A 13801-nucleotide genomic window follows, 5' to 3' on the forward strand; every position below is an offset into this window, starting at 1 on the left:
GGGCTCATGAGAGGAGTAGAAAAACATCAAAAATTTCAGTCCTGCATGATTCTACCAAGAAATGTGTGTTCATTGAAACCGCTGGTTTTTGATAGTTTGGGCCCTATTGAATAATGAATGTTTTGAATTTTCTCCAAAAGTAAAGTAGTTGCAAACTCATCCTTTTAGAAACTTGTTTGGGCTGTTGAGAGGAGTAAAAAACCATCAAAAATTTCAATCCTGCATGATTCTACCAAGAAATGTGATTCTTCATTCAAAACCTGATTTTTGCTATTGGGCTCTATTGAATAATGAATGTTTTGAATTTTCTCCAAAAGTAAAGTAGTTGCAAACTCATGCTTTTAGAGACTTGTTTGGGCTCATGAGAGGAGTAGAAAAACATCAAAAATTTCAGTCCTGCATGATTCTACCAAGAAATGTGTGTTCATTGAAACCGCTGGTTTTTGATAGTTTGGGCCCTATTGAATAATGAATGTTTTGAATTTTCTCCAAAAGTAAAGTATTTGCAAACTCATCCTTTTAGAAACTTGTTTGGGCTGTTGAGAGGAGTAAAAAACCATCAAAAATTTCAATCCTGCATGATTCTACCAAGAAATGTGATTCTTCATTCAAAACGCTGGTTTTTGCTATTGGGCTCTTTTGAGTAATGAATGTTTTGAAATTTCTCCAAAAGTAAAGTAGTTGCAAACTCATGCTTTTAGAGACTTGTTTGGGCTCATGAGAGGAGTAGAAAAACATAAAAAATTTCAGTCCTGCATGATTCTACCAAGAAATGTGTGTTCATTGAAACCGCTGGTTTTTGATAGTTTGGGCCCTATTGAATAATGAATGTTTTGAATTTTCTCCAAAAGTAAAGTAGTTACAAACTCATCCTTTTAGAAACTTGTTTGGGCTGTTGAGAGGAGTAAAAAACCATCAAAAATTTCAATCCTGCATGATTCTACCAAGAAATGTGATTCTTCATTCAAAACCTGATTTTTGCTATTGGGCTCTATTGAATAATGAATGTTTTGAATTTTCTCCAAAAGTAAAGTAGTTGCAAACTCATGCTTTTAGAGGCTTGTTTGGGCTCATGAGAGGAGTAGAAAAACATCAAAAATTTCAGTCCTGCACGATTCTACCAAGAAATGTGTGTTCATTCAAACCGCTGGTTTTTGATATTTTGGGCCCTATTGAATAATGAATGTTTTGAATTTTCTCCAAAAGTAAAGTAGTTGCAAACTCATCCTTTTAGAAACTTGTTTGGGCTGTTGAGAGGAGTAAAAAACCATCAAAAATTTCAATCCTGCATGATTCTACCAAGAAATGTGATTCTTCATTCAAAACCTGATTTTTGCTATTGGGCTCTATTGAATAATGAATGTTTTGAATTTTCTCCAAAAGTAAAGTAGTTGCAAACTCATGCTTTTAGAGACTTGTTTGGGCTCATGAGAGGAGTAGAAAAACATCAAAAATTTCAGTCCTGCATGATTTTACCAAGAAATGTGTGTTCATTGAAACCGCTGGTTTTTGATAGTTTGGGCCCTATTGAATAATGAATGTTTTTAATTTTCTCCAAAAGTAAAGTAGTTGCAAACTCATCCTTTTAGAAACTTGTTTGGGCTGTTGAGAGGAGTAAAAAACCATCAAAAATTTCAATCCTGCATGATTCTACCAAGAAATGTGATTCTTCATTCAAAACCTGATTTTTGCTATTGGGCTCTATTAAATAATGAATGTTTTGAATTTTCTCCAAAAGTAAAGTAGTTGCAAACTCATGCTTTTAGAGACTTGTTTGGGCTCATGAGAGGAGTAGAAAAACATCAAAAATTTCAGTCCTGCATGATTCTACCAAGAAATGTGTGTTCATTGAAACCGCTGGTTTTTGATAGTTTGGGCCCTATTGAATAATGAATGTTTTGAATTTTCTCCAAAAGTAAAGTAGTTGCAAACTCATCCTTTTAGAAACTTGTTTGGGCTGTTGAGAGGAGTAAAAAACCATCAAAAATTTCAATCCTGCATGATTCTACCAAGAAATGTGATTCTTCATTCAAAACGCTGGTTTTTGCTATTGGGCTCTTTTGAGTAATGAATGTTTTGAATTTTCTCCAAAAGTAAAGTAGTTGCAAACTCATGCTTTTAGAGACTTGTTTGGGCTCATGAGAGGAGTAGAAAAACATCAAAAATTTCAGTCCTGCATGATTCTACCAAGAAATGTGTGTTCATTCAAACCGCTGGTTTTTGATAGTTTGGGCCCTATTGAATAATGAATGTTTTGAATTTTCTCCAAAAGTAAAGTAGTTGCAAACTCATCCTTTTAGAAACTTGTTTGGGCTGTTGAGAGGAGTAAAAAACCATCAAAAATTTCAATCCTGCATGATTTTACCAAGAAATGTGATTCTTCATTTTAAAACCTGATTTTTGCTATTGGGCTCTATTGAATAATGAATGTTTTGAATTTTCTCCAAAAGTAAAGTAGTTGCAAACTCATGCTTTTAGAGACTTGTTTGGGCTCATGAGAGGAGTAGAAAAACATCAAAAATTTCAGTCCTGCATGATTCTTCCAAGAAATGTGTGTTCATTCAAACCGCTGGTTTTTGATAGTTTGGGCCCTATTGAATAATGAATGTTTTGAATTTTCTCCAAAAGTAAAGTAGTTGCAAACTCATCCTTTTAGAAACTTGTTTGGGCTGTTGAGAGGAGTAAAAAACCATCAAAAATTTCAATCCTGCATGATTCTACCAAGAAATGTGATTCTTCATTCAAAACGCTGGTTTTTGCTATTTGGCTCTATTGAATAATGAATGTTTTGAATTTTCTCCAAAAGTAAAGTAGTTGCAAACTCATGCTTTTAGAGACTTGTTTGGGCTCATGAGAGGAGTAGAAAAACATCAAAAATTTCAGTCCTGCATGATTCTACCAAGAAATGTGTATTCATTGAAACCGCTGGTTTTTGATAGTTTGGGCCCTATTGAATAATGAATGTTTTGAATTTTCTCCAAAAGTAAAGTAGTTGCAAACTCATCCTTTTAGAAACTTGTTTGGGTGTTGAGAGGAGTAAAAAACCATCAAAAATTTCAATCCTGCATGATTCTACCAAGAAATGTGATTCTTCATTCAAAACCTGATTTTTGCTATTGGGCTCTATTGAATAATGAATGTTTTGAATTTTCTCCAAAAGTAAAGTAGTTGCAAACTCATGCTTTTAGAGACTTGTTTGGGCTCATGAGAGGAGTAGAAAAACATCAAAAATTTCAGTCCTGCATGATTCTACCAAGAAATGTGTGTTCATTGAAACCGCTGGTTTTTGATAGTTTGGGCCCTATTGAATAATGAATGTTTTGAATTTTCTCCAAAAGTAAAGTAGTTGCAAACTCATCCTTTTAGAAACTTGTTTGGGCTGTTGAGAGGAGTAAAAAACCATCAAAAATTTCAATCCTGCATGATTTTACCAAGAAATGTGATTCTTCATTCAAAACCTGATTTTTGCTATTGGGCTCTATTGAATAATGAATGTTTTGAATTTTCTCCAAAAGTAAAGTAGTTGCAAACTCATGCTTTTAGAGACTTGTTTGGGCTCATGAGAGGAGTAGAAAAACATCAAAAATTTCAGTCCTGCATGATTCTACCAAGAAATGTGTGTTCATTGAAACCGCTGGTTTTTGATAGTTTGGGCCCTATTGAATAATGAATGTTTTGAATTTTCTCCAAAAGTAAAGTAGTTGCAAACTCATCCTTTTAGAAACTTGTTTGGGCTGTTGAGAGGAGTAAAAAACCATCAAAAATTTCAATCCTGCATGATTCTACCAAGAAATGTGATTCTTCATTCAAAACCTGATTTTTGCTATTGGGCTCTATTGAATAATGAATGTTTTGAATTTTCTCCAAAAGTAAAGTAGTTGCAAACTCATGCTTTTAGAGACTTGTTTGGGCTCATGAGAGGAGTAGAAAAACATCAAAAATTTCAGTCCTGCATGATTCTACCAAGAAATGTGTGTTCATTGAAACCGCTGGTTTTTGATAGTTTGGGCCCTATTGAATAATGAATGTTTTGAATTTTCTCCAAAAGTAAAGTATTTGCAAACTCATCCTTTTAGAAACTTGTTTGGGCTGTTGAGAGGAGTAAAAAACCATCAAAAATTTCAATCCTGCATGATTCTACCAAGAAATGTGATTCTTCATTCAAAACGCTGGTTTTTGCTATTGGGCTCTTTTGAGTAATGAATGTTTTGAAATTTCTCCAAAAGTAAAGTAGTTGCAAACTCATGCTTTTAGAGACTTGTTTGGGCTCATGAGAGGAGTAGAAAAACATAAAAAATTTCAGTCCTGCATGATTCTACCAAGAAATGTGTGTTCATTGAAACCGCTGGTTTTTGATAGTTTGGGCCCTATTGAATAATGAATGTTTTGAATTTTCTCCAAAAGTAAAGTAGTTACAAACTCATCCTTTTAGAAACTTGTTTGGGCTGTTGAGAGGAGTAAAAAACCATCAAAAATTTCAATCCTGCATGATTCTACCAAGAAATGTGATTCTTCATTCAAAACCTGATTTTTGCTATTGGGCTCTATTGAATAATGAATGTTTTGAATTTTCTCCAAAAGTAAAGTAGTTGCAAACTCATGCTTTTAGAGGCTTGTTTGGGCTCATGAGAGGAGTAGAAAAACATCAAAAATTTCAGTCCTGCACGATTCTACCAAGAAATGTGTGTTCATTCAAACCGCTGGTTTTTGATATTTTGGGCCCTATTGAATAATGAATGTTTTGAATTTTCTCCAAAAGTAAAGTAGTTGCAAACTCATCCTTTTAGAAACTTGTTTGGGCTGTTGAGAGGAGTAAAAAACCATCAAAAATTTCAATCCTGCATGATTCTACCAAGAAATGTGATTCTTCATTCAAAACCTGATTTTTGCTATTGGGCTCTATTGAATAATGAATGTTTTGAATTTTCTCCAAAAGTAAAGTAGTTGCAAACTCATGCTTTTAGAGACTTGTTTGGGCTCATGAGAGGAGTAGAAAAACATCAAAAATTTCAGTCCTGCATGATTTTACCAAGAAATGTGTGTTCATTGAAACCGCTGGTTTTTGATAGTTTGGGCCCTATTGAATAATGAATGTTTTTAATTTTCTCCAAAAGTAAAGTAGTTGCAAACTCATCCTTTTAGAAACTTGTTTGGGCTGTTGAGAGGAGTAAAAAACCATCAAAAATTTCAATCCTGCATGATTCTACCAAGAAATGTGATTCTTCATTCAAAACCTGATTTTTGCTATTGGGCTCTATTAAATAATGAATGTTTTGAATTTTCTCCAAAAGTAAAGTAGTTGCAAACTCATGCTTTTAGAGACTTGTTTGGGCTCATGAGAGGAGTAGAAAAACATCAAAAATTTCAGTCCTGCATGATTCTACCAAGAAATGTGTGTTCATTGAAACCGCTGGTTTTTGATAGTTTGGGCCCTATTGAATAATGAATGTTTTGAATTTTCTCCAAAAGTAAAGTAGTTGCAAACTCATCCTTTTAGAAACTTGTTTGGGCTGTTGAGAGGAGTAAAAAACCATCAAAAATTTCAATCCTGCATGATTCTACCAAGAAATGTGATTCTTCATTCAAAACGCTGGTTTTTGCTATTGGGCTCTTTTGAGTAATGAATGTTTTGAATTTTCTCCAAAAGTAAAGTAGTTGCAAACTCATGCTTTTAGAGACTTGTTTGGGCTCATGAGAGGAGTAGAAAAACATCAAAAATTTCAGTCCTGCATGATTCTACCAAGAAATGTGTGTTCATTCAAACCGCTGGTTTTTGATAGTTTGGGCCCTATTGAATAATGAATGTTTTGAATTTTCTCCAAAAGTAAAGTAGTTGCAAACTCATCCTTTTAGAAACTTGTTTGGGCTGTTGAGAGGAGTAAAAAACCATCAAAAATTTCAATCCTGCATGATTTTACCAAGAAATGTGATTCTTCATTTTAAAACCTGATTTTTGCTATTGGGCTCTATTGAATAATGAATGTTTTGAATTTTCTCCAAAAGTAAAGTAGTTGCAAACTCATGCTTTTAGAGACTTGTTTGGGCTCATGAGAGGAGTAGAAAAACATCAAAAATTTCAGTCCTGCATGATTCTTCCAAGAAATGTGTGTTCATTCAAACCGCTGGTTTTTGATAGTTTGGGCCCTATTGAATAATGAATGTTTTGAATTTTCTCCAAAAGTAAAGTAGTTGCAAACTCATCCTTTTAGAAACTTGTTTGGGCTGTTGAGAGGAGTAAAAAACCATCAAAAATTTCAATCCTGCATGATTCTACCAAGAAATGTGATTCTTCATTCAAAACGCTGGTTTTTGCTATTTGGCTCTATTGAATAATGAATGTTTTGAATTTTCTCCAAAAGTAAAGTAGTTGCAAACTCATGCTTTTAGAGACTTGTTTGGGCTCATGAGAGGAGTAGAAAAACATCAAAAATTTCAGTCCTGCATGATTCTACCAAGAAATGTGTATTCATTGAAACCGCTGGTTTTTGATAGTTTGGGCCCTATTGAATAATGAATGTTTTGAATTTTCTCCAAAAGTAAAGTAGTTGCAAACTCATCCTTTTAGAAACTTGTTTGGGTGTTGAGAGGAGTAAAAAACCATCAAAAATTTCAATCCTGCATGATTCTACCAAGAAATGTGATTCTTCATTCAAAACCTGATTTTTGCTATTGGGCTCTATTGAATAATGAATGTTTTGAATTTTCTCCAAAAGTAAAGTAGTTGCAAACTCATGCTTTTAGAGACTTGTTTGGGCTCATGAGAGGAGTAGAAAAACATCAAAAATTTCAGTCCTGCATGATTCTACCAAGAAATGTGTGTTCATTGAAACCGCTGGTTTTTGATAGTTTGGGCCCTATTGAATAATGAATGTTTTGAATTTTCTCCAAAAGTAAAGTAGTTGCAAACTCATCCTTTTAGAAACTTGTTTGGGCTGTTGAGAGGAGTAAAAAACCATCAAAAATTTCAATCCTGCATGATTTTACCAAGAAATGTGATTCTTCATTCAAAACCTGATTTTTGCTATTGGGCTCTATTGAATAATGAATGTTTTGAATTTTCTCCAAAAGTAAAGTAGTTGCAAACTCATGCTTTTAGAGACTTGTTTGGGCTCATGAGAGGAGTAGAAAAACATCAAAAATTTCAGTCCTGCATGATTCTACCAAGAAATGTGTGTTCATTGAAACCGCTGGTTTTTGATAGTTTGGGCCCTATTGAATAATGAATGTTTTGAATTTTCTCCAAAAGTAAAGTAGTTGCAAACTCATCCTTTTAGAAACTTGTTTGGGCTGTTGAGAGGAGTAAAAAACCATCAAAAATTTCAATCCTGCATGATTCTACCAAGAAATGTGATTCTTCATTCAAAACCTGATTTTTGCTATTGGGCTCTATTGAATAATGAATGTTTTGAATTTTCTCCAAAAGTAAAGTAGTTGCAAACTCATGCTTTTAGAGACTTGTTTGGGCTCATGAGAGGAGTAGAAAAACATCAAAAATTTCAGTCCTGCATGATTCTACCAAGAAATGTGTGTTCATTGAAACCGCTGGTTTTTGATAGTTTGGGCCCTATTGAATAATGAATGTTTTGAATTTTCTCCAAAAGTAAAGTAGTTGCAAACTCATCCTTTTAGAAACTTGTTTGGGCTGTTGAGAGGAGTAAAAAACCATCAAAAATTTCAATCCTGCATGATTTTACCAAGAAATGTGATTCTTCATTCAAAACCTGATTTTTGCTATTGGGCTCTATTGAATAATGAATGTTTTGAATTTTCTCCAAAAGTAAAGTAGTTGCAAACTCATGCTTTTAGAGACTTGTTTAGGCTCATGAGAGGAGTAGAAAAACATCAAAAATTTCAGTCCTGCATGATTCTACCAAGAAATGTGTGTTCATTGAAACCGCTGGTTTTTGATAGTTTGGGCCCTATTGAATAATGAATGTTTTGAATTTTCTCCAAAAGTAAAGTAGTTGCAAACTCATCCTTTTAGAAACTTGTTTGGGCTGTTGAGAGGAGTAAAAAACCATCAAAAATTTCAATCCTGCATGATTCTACCAAGAAATGTGATTCTTCATTCAAAACCTGATTTTTGCTATTGGGCTCTATTGAATAATGAATGTTTTGAAATTTCTCCAAAAGTAAAGTAGTTGCAAACTCATGCTTTTAGAGACTTGTTTGGGCTCATGAGAGGAGTAGAAAAACATCAAAAATTTCAGTCCTGCATGATTCTACCAAGAAATGTGTGTTCATTGAAACCGCTGGTTTTTGATAGTTTGGGCCCTATTGAATGTTTTGAATTTTCTCCACAAGTAAAGTAGTTGCAAACACATCCTTTTAGAACCTTGTTTGGGCTGTTGAGAGGAGTAAAAAACCATCAAAAATTTCAATCCTGCATGATTCTACCAAGAAATGTGATTCTTCATTCAAAACGCTGGTTTTTGCTATTGGGCTCTTTTGAGTAATGAATGTTTTGAATTTTCTCCAAAAGTAAAGTAGTTGCAAACTCATGCTTTTAGAGACTTGTTTGGGCTCATGAGAGGAGTAGAAAAACATCAAAAATTTCAGTCCTGCATGATTCTACCAAGAAATGTGTGTTCATTGAAATCGCTGGTTTTTGATAGTTTGGGCCCTATTGAATAATGAATGTTTTGAATTTTCTCCAAAAGTAAAGTAGTTGCAAACTCATCCTTTTAGAAACTTGTTTGGGCTGTTGAGAGGAGTAAAAAATCATCAAAAATTTCAATCCTGCATGATTCTACCAAGAAATGTGATTCTTCATTCAAAACCTGATTTTTGCTATTGGGCTCTATTGAATAATGAATGTTTTGAATTTTCTCCAAAAGTAAAGTAGTTGCAAACTCATCCTTTTAGAAACTTGTTTGGGCTGTTGAGAGGAGTAAAAAACCATCAAAAATTTCAATCCTGCATGATTTTACCAAGTAATGTGATTCTTCTTTCAAAACCTGATTTTTGCTATTGGGATCTATTGAATAATGAATGTTTTGAATTTTCTCCAAAAGTAAAGTAGTTGCAAACTCATGCTTTTAGAGACTTGTTTGGGCTCATGAGAGGAGTAGAAAAACATCAAAAATTTCAGTCCTGCATGATTCTACCAAGAAATGTGTGTTCATTGAAACCGCTGGTTTTTGATAGTTTGGGCCCTATTGAATAATGAATGTTTTGAATTTTCTCCAAAAGTAAAGTAGTTGCAAACTCATCCTTTTAGAAACTTGTTTGGGCTGTTGAGAGGAGTAAAAATCCATCAAAAATTTCAATCCTGCATGATTCTACCAAGAAATGTGATTCTTCATTCAAAACCTGATTTTTGCTATTGGGCTCTATTGAATAATGAATGTTTTGAATTTTCTTCAAAAGTAAAGTAGTTGCAAACTCATGCTTTTAGAGACATGTTTGGGCTCATGAGAGGAGTAGAAAAACATCAAAAATTTCAGTCCTGCATGATTCTACCAAGAAATGTGTGTTCATTGAAACCGCTGGTTTTTGATAGTTTGGGCCCTATTGAATAATGAATGTTTTGAATTTTCTCCAAAAGTAAAGTAGTTGCAAACTCATCCTTTTAGAAACTTGTTTGGGCTGTTGAGAGGAGTAAAAAACCATCAAAAATTTCAATCCTGCATGATTCTACCAAGAAATGTGATTCTTCATTCAAAACGCTGGTTTTTGCTATTGGGCTCTTTTGAGTAATGAATGTTTTGAAATTTCTCCAAAAGTAAAGTAGTTGCAAACTCATGCTTTTAGAGACTTGTTTGGGCTCATGAGAGGAGTAGAAAAACATAAAAAATTTCAGTCCTGCATGATTCTACCAAGAAATGTGTGTTCATTGAAACCGCTGGTTTTTGATAGTTTGGGCCCTATTGAATAATGAATGTTTTGAATTTTCTCCAAAAGTAAAGTAGTTGCAAACTCATCCTTTTAGAAACTTGTTTGGGCTGTTGAGAGGAGTAAAAAACCATCAAAAATTTCAATCCTGCATGATTCTACCAAGAAATGTGATTCTTCATTCAAAACGCTGGTTTTTGCTATTGGGCTCTTTTGAGTAATGAATGTTTTGAAATTTCTCCAAAAGTAAAGTAGTTGCAAACTCATGCTTTTAGAGACTTGTTTGGGCTCATGAGAGGAGTAGAAAAACATAAAAAATTTCAGTCCTGCATGATTCTACCAAGAAATGTGTGTTCATTGAAACCGCTGGTTTTTGATAGTTTGGGCCCTATTGAATAATGAATGTTTTGAATTTTCTCCAAAAGTAAAGTAGTTACAAACTCATCCTTTTAGAAACTTGTTTGGGCTGTTGAGAGGAGTAAAAAACCATCAAAAATTTCAATCCTGCATGATTCTACCAAGAAATGTGATTCTTCATTCAAAACCTGATTTTTGCTATTGGGCTCTATTGAATAATGAATGTTTTGAATTTTCTCCAAAAGTAAAGTAGTTGCAAACTCATGCTTTTAGAGGCTTGTTTGGGCTCATGAGAGGAGTAGAAAAACATCAAAAATTTCAGTCCTGCACGATTCTACCAAGAAATGTGTGTTCATTCAAACCGCTGGTTTTTGATATTTTGGGCCCTATTGAATAATGAATGTTTTGAATTTTCTCCAAAAGTAAAGTAGTTGCAAACTCATCCTTTTAGAAACTTGTTTGGGCTGTTGAGAGGAGTAAAAAACCATCAAAAATTTCAATCCTGCATGATTCTACCAAGAAATGTGATTCTTCATTCAAAACCTGATTTTTGCTATTGGGCTCTATTGAATAATGAATGTTTTGAATTTTCTCCAAAAGTAAAGTAGTTGCAAACTCATGCTTTTAGAGACTTGTTTGGGCTCATGAGAGGAGTAGAAAAACATCAAAAATTTCAGTCCTGCATGATTCTACCAAGAAATGTGTGTTCATTGAAACCGCTGGTTTTTGATAGTTTGGGCCCTATTGAATAATGAATGTTTTTAATTTTCTCCAAAAGTAAAGTAGTTGCAAACTCATCCTTTTAGAAACTTGTTTGGGCTGTTGAGAGGAGTAAAAAACCATCAAAAATTTCAATCCTGCATGATTCTACCAAGAAATATGATTCTTCATTCAAAACGCTGGTTTTTGCTATTGGGCTCTATTGAATAATGAATGTTTTGAATTTTCTCCAAAAGTAAAGTAGTTACAAACTCATCCTTTTAGAAACTTGTTTGGGCTGTTGAGAGGAGTAAAAAACCATCAAAAATTTCAATCCTGCATGATTCTACCAAGAAATGTGATTCTTCATTCAAAACCTGATTTTTGCTATTGGGCTCTATTGAATAATGAATGTTTTGAATTTTCTCCAAAAGTAAAGTAGTTGCAAACTCATGCTTTTAGAGACTTGTTTGGGCTCATGAGAGGAGTAGAAAAACATCAAAAATTTCAGTCCTGCACGATTCTACCAAGAAATGTGTGTTCATTCAAACCACTGGTTTTTGATATTTTGGGCCCTATTGAATAATGAATGTTTTGAATTTTCTCCAAAAGTAAAGTAGTTGCAAACTCATCCTTTTAGAAACTTGTTTGGGCTGTTGAGAGGAGTAAAAAACCATCAAAAATTTCAATCCTGCATGATTCTACCAAGAAATGTGATTCTTCATTCAAAACCTGATTTTTGCTATTGGGCTCTATTGAATAATGAATGTTTTGAATTTTCTCCAAAAGTAAAGTAGTTGCAAACTCATGCTTTTAGAGACTTGTTTGGGCTCATGAGAGGAGTAGAAAAACATCAAAAATTTCAGTCCTGCATGATTCTACCAAGAAATGTGTGTTCATTGAAACCGCTGGTTTTTGATAGTTTGGGCCCTATTGAATAATGAATGTTTTGAATTTTCTCCAAAAGTAAAGTAGTTGCAAACTCATCCTTTTAGAAACTTGTTTGGGCTGTTGAGAGGAGTAAAAAACCATCAAAAATTTCAATCCTGCATGATTCTACCAAGAAATGTGATTCTTCATTCAAAACCTGATTTTTGCTATTGGGCTCTATTGAATAATGAATGTTTTGAATTTTCTCCAAAAGTAAAGTAGTTGCAAACTCATGCTTTTAGAGACTTGTTTGGGCTCATGAGAGGAGTAGAAAAACATCAAAAATTTCAGTCCTGCATGATTCTACCAAGAAATGTGTGTTCATTGAAACCGCTGGTTTTTGATAGTTTGGGCCCTATTGAATAATGAATGTTTTGAATTTTCTCCAAAAGTAAAGTATTTGCAAACTCATCCTTTTAGAAACTTGTTTGGGCTGTTGAGAGGAGTAAAAAACCATCAAAAATTTCAATCCTGCATGATTCTACCAAGAAATGTGATTCTTCATTCAAAACGCTGGTTTTTGCTATTGGGCTCTTTTGAGTAATGAATGTTTTGAAATTTCTCCAAAAGTAAAGTAGTTGCAAACTCATGCTTTTAGAGACTTGTTTGGGCTCATGAGAGGAGTAGAAAAACATAAAAAATTTCAGTCCTGCATGATTCTACCAAGAAATGTGTGTTCATTGAAACCGCTGGTTTTTGATAGTTTGGGCCCTATTGAATAATGAATGTTTTGAATTTTCTCCAAAAGTAAAGTAGTTACAAACTCATCCTTTTAGAAACTTGTTTGGGCTGTTGAGAGGAGTAAAAAACCATCAAAAATTTCAATCCTGCATGATTCTACCAAGAAATGTGATTCTTCATTCAAAACCTGATTTTTGCTATTGGGCTCTATTGAATAATGAATGTTTTGAATTTTCTCCAAAAGTAAAGTAGTTGCAAACTCATGCTTTTAGAGGCTTGTTTGGGCTCATGAGAGGAGTAGAAAAACATCAAAAATTTCAGTCCTGCACGATTCTACCAAGAAATGTGTGTTCATTCAAACCGCTGGTTTTTGATATTTTGGGCCCTATTGAATAATGAATGTTTTGAATTTTCTCCAAAAGTAAAGTAGTTGCAAACTCATCCTTTTAGAAACTTGTTTGGGCTGTTGAGAGGAGTAAAAAACCATCAAAAATTTCAATCCTGCATGATTCTACCAAGAAATGTGATTCTTCATTCAAAACCTGATTTTTGCTATTGGGCTCTATTGAATAATGAATGTTTTGAATTTTCTCCAAAAGTAAAGTAGTTGCAAACTCATGCTTTTAGAGACTTGTTTGGGCTCATGAGAGGAGTAGAAAAACATCAAAAATTTCAGTCCTGCATGATTCTACCAAGAAATGTGTGTTCATTGAAACCGCTGGTTTTTGATAGTTTGGGCCCTATTGAATAATGAATGTTTTTAATTTTCTCCAAAAGTAAAGTAGTTGCAAACTCATCCTTTTAGAAACTTGTTTGGGCTGTTGAGAGGAGTAAAAAACCATCAAAAATTTCAATCCTGCATGATTCTACCAAGAAATGTGATTCTTCATTCAAAACCTGATTTTTGCTATTGGGCTCTATTAAATAATGAATGTTTTGAATTTTCTCCAAAAGTAAAGTAGTTGCAAACTCATGCTTTTAGAGACTTGTTTGGGCTCATGAGAGGAGTAGAAAAACATCAAAAATTTCAGTCCTGCATGATTCTACCAAGAAATGTGTGTTCATTGAAACCGCTGGTTTTTGATAGTTTGGGCCCTATTGAATAATGAATGTTTTGAATTTTCTCCAAAAGTAAAGTAGTTGCAAACTCATCCTTTTAGAAACTTGTTTGGGCTGTTGAGAGGAGTAAAAAACCATCAAAAATTTCAATCCTGCATGATTCTACCAAGAAATGTGATTCTTCATTCAAAACGCTGGTTTTTGCTATTGGGCTCTTTTGAGTAATGAATGTTTTGAATTT

The sequence above is a fragment of the Dendrobates tinctorius genome, unplaced genomic scaffold (assembly GCF_039654945.1).
Source record: "Dendrobates tinctorius isolate UK_male_01 unplaced genomic scaffold, ASM3965494v1 ptg000012l, whole genome shotgun sequence".
In the NCBI taxonomy this organism is placed as follows: domain Eukaryota; kingdom Metazoa; phylum Chordata; class Amphibia; order Anura; family Dendrobatidae; genus Dendrobates; species Dendrobates tinctorius.